Below are 6,649 nucleotides of genomic sequence, written 5' to 3' on the forward strand. Positions count from 1 at the left end.
CGGACTGGGTGGATCGCCTGCCGCTGGCAGAATTTGCCTACAACAATGCAGTGCACGTCTCCACAGGGGTGTCGCCCTTTAAGGCCAATTACGGGCGCGACCTCAGATCTTTCCCAGAGAGGGAGGGGGAGGAGGAGGAGGAGGGCCCACAGGCTGAGGATTGGGCAGAGGAACTGGAGACGGTGCACCAGCAGCTCAGAGAACACTTGGAGAGGGCCAAGGAAGCGTACAAAAAGGGGGCAGATCGCCACAGGCGACAAGGGGAGGTCATCAGGGTGGGGGACAAGGTTTGGTTGTCCTCGGAGGGCCTTCCCACCAGAGGGAGGTGCAAAAAGCTGGCACCCAGACGGCTGGGCCCCTTCACGGTCACGCAACAGGTCAACCCGGTGGCATACAGGCTGGCACTGCCAGAGGATATGAGGGTGCATCCAGTGTTTCATAGATCGCTGCTGTCGCCGTACAGGGAAAGCAGCAGGCTCCGAGACAGCGAACAAACCCCCGAGGGAGGGGGGGAGAGGGGAGGCAGGGAGCAACTCAATGAGGCCACGGCCATCCTTGATTCACGGAGAGGGGTGGGGGGCCTGGAGTACCTCATGGCATGGGAGGATGCTCCACCGTCCCAGAATGAATGGGTCCCAGCCACTCAGATACAGGAGGAATTCTTGGTGGAAGAATTTCACGCCCTCTATCCCCACAGACCCAAGCCCTGGCACATGGAAAGGGAGGGGGAGGAGGAGGAGGCAAGGGAGAGCAGCTCACCATGGCGCTGGGAAGCGGAGTTTGAGGATTCGGGAGACGAGATATGGGTGTCACCGAGATCCACACAGTCAGAGGCAGAAGCAGATTGGCAGCACATTTTTACCCCCACCAGCTCGGACGCCACGGAATTTTTGGGATTCCAGTCCTCCCAGGCGGAAGGGGGGGGCTCGCAGGACTGGGGGGAGGTGTTCACACCAACGGGCTCGGAAAGCACTGAGTTCTTAGGCTTCCAGTCGTCACCGACACCTGGGGGGGACCTGGGGAGGGGAGAAGGGGAGCTTGGAAGGGGGGTGGATGTGAGGGACAGGGGATATCGCGAAGTCCCTCCCCTCCTGAGTTCAAGCCCAGCCCCGAGCACAGGGGAAAGCAGAGGAAGCTCCGATTCCAGCGGGGAAGCAGGAAGTCGGGTCCGAGGCTCAGGCAAGGTAGCGGAGCCAGGGTCCCAGGTGGAACAGGAAGGGGCCAAGAAGGAGGGGAGACCCATCCCCCCAACTCCAGAATTACGCAGGAAGAGGAGGGGAAAGAGGATGGGTCTTCCAAAGCTTTTGTGTTGGGGAAAGACGCGCCAAAAGTCATTCGGAGGTTCTGAAAGCGACTGACAACATCACTCTGTGTAAATAGCAATGAATTCCTCACTGTAAATACGCAGCACCAATAAAAGAATAAAATGCAGAGCTGCGTAGCGTCGTTACTCTGAAGTAGCCTGATCCAGCCACTGTGACAGTAACAATTATGTAAACATCACAATCAAGGGCAGCAGGAGGTGATTTACTCCACAGTGCCTGAAAGGTTTCATGTATAAAATATCTCGTGTGCTACAGAGTTCTTGGGGCCAAGATATAGAGCAGGTGAAGGAGAAAGATAGGTCTCTGTGAAGGTTAATCAGAAAACAGGAATCTGTGTTCTAGGTTGTGGAGTCTCCTTTCCTGGAGGTTTTTAAGCAGCGTTTGGATGGCCATCTGTCATGGATGCTTTAGTTGAGATTCCTGCATTGCAGGGGGTGGGACTAGGTGACCCTTGGGGTCCCTTCCAACTCTACAGAACTCTATGGTTCTATTCCTACCCTACCTAGAGAAGTTTGCAGGGATTGAAACTGACACCTTCTGAGTGCAAAATAGATGTTCTACCTCTGAGCTATGGTCCGTTCCCTTTGGCCTGAAGCCACAGCTGGACACCCCCCCCTGCATTTGTCACATCACTGCAACCTCTGTCATTCAGGTGTTTGGGGTTTCTTCCGATCAGCTGGCTATGGATTTGGGAGGACCAGTCAGGAGGGAAGTGTAGAAGAGAGTCCAAGGATGATAACACTGGACCTGTGGCTGCCTCTTGCAATCTCTGGGATGCAGCAGAAGGCAAAATGCCCGCTGAATCTCATCAGGGATAAAAAAATCTTGCTGTGAATTATTACCGGCCAGGAGACCACCTCATTACTGGAGTCGTATCTTCAGGATTAATTGGAGGTCAATATCCCTTCTCCTTTTCCAGCACCCCCTTAAGCAGGCTTGAGTCGTAAGTAATGCTGTATTGATGTATTTCTGCTTCCTACCTACCCTCCAATTCTCCTGTTATACCAGGGTCATTTCTGGCACCCCTGATAGATCACTATCCCTTGTTTGTTGGCTTGTTTCCCTTTAATTCTGAGCACCATGACCAATGAGGAGGTGTGTATACTTGAAAAATCTGGATAGGAGTATAATTTTAAACAAAAACAACAAGTACCTTCTTTGCTTTCTAAACTCTGCTATGAAACTTATGGAAGCTGGGATTGGCATTTCTTGGGCTCTGAACATTAATGGAACATTGCTTCTTAGTTTTCTCTTTTAAATCTCTTGGTTTTTTTCTATTTTAAATCAGAACCAGTGAGGGTGGTGTATGTCCTGTGTGAGTGCCTGGAGGCGGTTGGAGGAAGGATGGCGGCTAACAGATTGAGGTTGAATCCTGACAAGACTGAAGTACTGGTTTTTGGGGGGGACAGGGGGAGGGCGGGTGTGGGTGACTCCCTGGTCCTGAATGGGATAACTGTGCCCCTGAGGGACCAGGTGCACAGCCTGTGAGTCATTTTAGACTAACAGTTGGCCATGGAGGCGCAGGTTAATTCTGCGTCCAGGGCAGCTGTCTACCAGCTCCATCTGGTACGCAGGCTGAGACCCTACCTGCCCGCAGACTGTCTCACCAGACTGCTCTGGTTATCTCCCACTTGAACTACTGCAATGTGCTGTATGTGGGGGCTACCTTTGAAAGTGACCCGGAAACTGAAATTAATCCAGAATGCGGCAGCCAGACTGGTGACTGGGAGCGGCCGCCAGGACCACATAACACCGGTCCTGAGCGATCTACCTTGGCTCCCAGTACGTTTCCGAGCACAATTCAAAGTATTGGTGCTGACCTTTAAAGCCCTAAACGGCCTCGATCCAGTATACCTGAAGGAGCGTCTCCACCCCCATTGCTCAGCCCGGACACTGAGATCCAGCGCCGAGGGACTTCTGGCGGTTCCCTCACTGCGAGAAGCAAACCTACAGGGAACCAGGCAGAGGGCCTTCTTGGTAGTGGCACCTGCCCTGTGGAACGCCCTCCCATCAGAAGTCAGAGATAAACAACTACCTGACATTTAGAAAATACCTAAAGGCAGCCCTGTTTAGGGAAGTTTTTAGTCTGTGCTATTTTAATGTATTTTTATGTGTGTTGGAAGCTGCCCAGAGTGGCGGGGGAGACCCGGCAAGATGGGCGGGGTACAAATAATAAATTATTATTATTGGTCTTTTCATTTGGTGAAAAGCATTGTTTCAATGTGTTTTACAATGTTATTTAAGTAATAAATTCATTGACAGTGCCCTAAACTTAACTTTTAATAATAATAACTAGATGATGATGATGACAATGATGATGTATCAAATACTGTGGGGTGTGTTTGAGCTGTGGTTTTTCTGTAGTGAGTAAAGTAAAATTCATTTTCTCAGTGTGTATCATGGATCCTTGGGAAAGGTTGAATGCCCAGTCTACCGGTATGTTCCTTGGCATGAAAAGTGAAGAGTTTTCCCACTTTCAATCTAAAATAATCTCCTGGAAGTTTATTCACAGAATTACCGTAGTGTCCCAGGATTGATTCACTGCCCTTGTTGGGAGATAGAGGAGAGGCTGCTTCTCTCATGGAAAAAAGCAAATGATAAGGCAACTCTCCTTCCACAATGAAAGGCAGGCTCCTCCTTTATAACTGGGTGCAACAACAGTTGGAGAGAATTGCACGACTCCTTTCCCCCCAGGTACAATGTAATCTACGCAAACTGCATATGTCTACTATGCTCAGGCAGGTGCAAAGCAGCCTGTGGGTGCAATTTGACTTCATGGACTTTTTCTCAGGTGCTCAACATAGCTACAATATCCTCACTTGGATATTGTGAGGATATGCTCTTCCCGGAGCCCCACTACAGACATGTAAATCATTATTTGGTGACCAATTTTTGTGAGATATATAATGCCTGGAGTGGTCCTATGATAAACTGACAGCTATCAACCATTGGATCTGGTGGAGCAGCCAAGGAGGTCTATGGAAAAGGGCTGATTAAGGTTATGGCAACCTTGAGATTAGGAGACTCATGCTGTGCTATCTGAGCTATCCCAAAGCAATGCGACTTTCATTTTCACTGAATTGAGGGTGACAATGTGACACATTTTTTTGCAGTTGGGTGACTGGGAGAGATTGGTACATCCTTTCCTTCCCACTTGCCGTTCAGGAGATAAATCATAACCCCCAGCTCTTAACCAACATCACTCTTGGCTACAGCATCCATGATACCTTTTTTGATGGAAGAACAACTTCTGATGGCTTGACCAACCTCCTTGTGGGTGGGGAAATCAACATTCCAAACTATAGCTGTGGAAGATGGAAAAATCTGCTGGCTATCCTTGAAGGGGGGAAATCCGACATCTCCATGCACATTGCAAACATCCGTTTGTTTCTCAAGCACCTTCCTCAGACTGCAGTGTGCATCCCAACAGGTATTAGGTGATGAACAGATCCAGCAGGGTCCCTGTCAGGGATCCTGCTTCCCTTAGCCTCACTTGTTTCCACAAACAAGAACACATGCCTATCTTTCTGTAATTTCTTCACTGCCACCAATTGCCCCAGAATAGTTCAAAATCTCCTAGTAGTGTTTTTATTAGGCTTGGGCATGAGATGGGCTCCACCACCAGCCCTTCCTTCAAGTTTGTGTCCTGCTCTTTGGGGAGCACATCACCTCCAAGACTAAGATGAGTACTTAAGGTAAAGTAAAGGGGGCCCTGACCATCAGGTCCAGTCGTGTCCGACTCTGGGGTTGCGGCGCTCATCTCGCTCTATAGGCCGAGGGAACTGGCGTTTGTCCGCAGACAGTTTCCGGGTCATGTGGCCAGCACGACAAAGCTGCTTCTGGCGAACCAGAGCAGCACACGGAAATGCCGATTTACCTTCCCGCCGGAGCGGTCCCTATTTATCTACTTGCACTTTGATGTGCTTTCGAACTGCTAGGTGGGCAGGAGCTGGGACCGAACAATGGGAGCTCACCCCGTTGCAGGCATTTGAACCGCCAACCTTCTGATCAGCAAGCCCTAGACTTTGTGGTTTAACCCACAGCGCCACCTGAAGATGAGTAATTATTTCACTTAATTCTGCTGCAAGGAGGGGGACTATTGAATCCATTCACCACAAAAACAACCAAAGAAAAAACAAATCACATCAAATACAAAAAAAAATGTTATATATAAAATAAAGTTCTTCCATACGTTGAGACTTCCGTCATCCTCAGTATGGGTCGTTGGTAGCTATAATCTTTGTAGCATCCAACATTGCAGAAGTTAATCAAAACATGTCAGTTTTCATATGTGAACAATGTTCTTTTAAATATAATCTGTATATATCCCATTATTTATTAAACTTTTGGTTTGTCTGGTTCCTGATTTTTTCCTGTAATAATAATAATAATAATAATAATAATAATAATAATAATAATATTTTGTGGCATCTTTGCCAATTCGACATAATCAAATAATTTCGCCTGCCACTCCATTTTAGTTGGTATTTTGTCTCCCTTCCAACATTCTCTGGTCTCCCAGCAGCCTATGGTCAGGAATAATGGGAGGTGAAGTTGAGTGATATCTTGAGGGAGCCTGGTTGGGCAAGTTTGTATTGGAGAGCTTTGATTAATGTTTGGCAGATCCCTGAAATGTTTGTATGACTTGAACTGTGTTCATTTTATGGATTAAATGTGTTTGTATGTGCGTGCATGTTGATTTTGTATGTGCATGTTGATTTTCTCCTTCCTTCCTCTGAGATGTTGAATAGGTTTGCCTGTTAAGCATTCAAGTTATTGATTGTTGAAAATCTGGGGGCTGTAAGTGGCATGGTCCCAATGTTTTTAATTATAAACAATTTAAACACCTAATAAATACATCATTTGTTTAGCCTATCTGCAGCCCCCCCGGATCTCCAAGCATCCTCCGGTGAGCATAGCTCTGCAAAAGGCACCCCCTTCTTCTTCAGGGCGCTCCAGCGACATAAACCAACTTGATTTATGCACACTAGCCTTCTGGCTTAACACAGCAAAAGAAAGAGGCATTGTAGTTCTAAACTACTATTTATTTCATAGAATCATAGAATCATAGAGTTGGAAGAGGCCACAAGGGCCATCCAGTCCAACCCCCTGCCAGCAGGAAACACCATCAAAGCATTCTTGACATATGCCTGTCAAGCCTCTGCTTAAAGACCTCCAAAGAAGGAGACTCCACCACACTCCTTGGTAGCAAATTCCACTGCCAAACAGCTCTTACTGTCAGGAAGTTCTTCCTAATGTTTAGGTGGAATCTTCTTTCTTGAAGTTTGAATCCATTGCTCCGTGTCCGCTTCTCTGGAGCAGCA

This window comes from Zootoca vivipara, chromosome 2, assembly GCF_963506605.1.
Source record: "Zootoca vivipara chromosome 2, rZooViv1.1, whole genome shotgun sequence".
Classification (NCBI taxonomy): domain Eukaryota; kingdom Metazoa; phylum Chordata; class Lepidosauria; order Squamata; family Lacertidae; genus Zootoca; species Zootoca vivipara.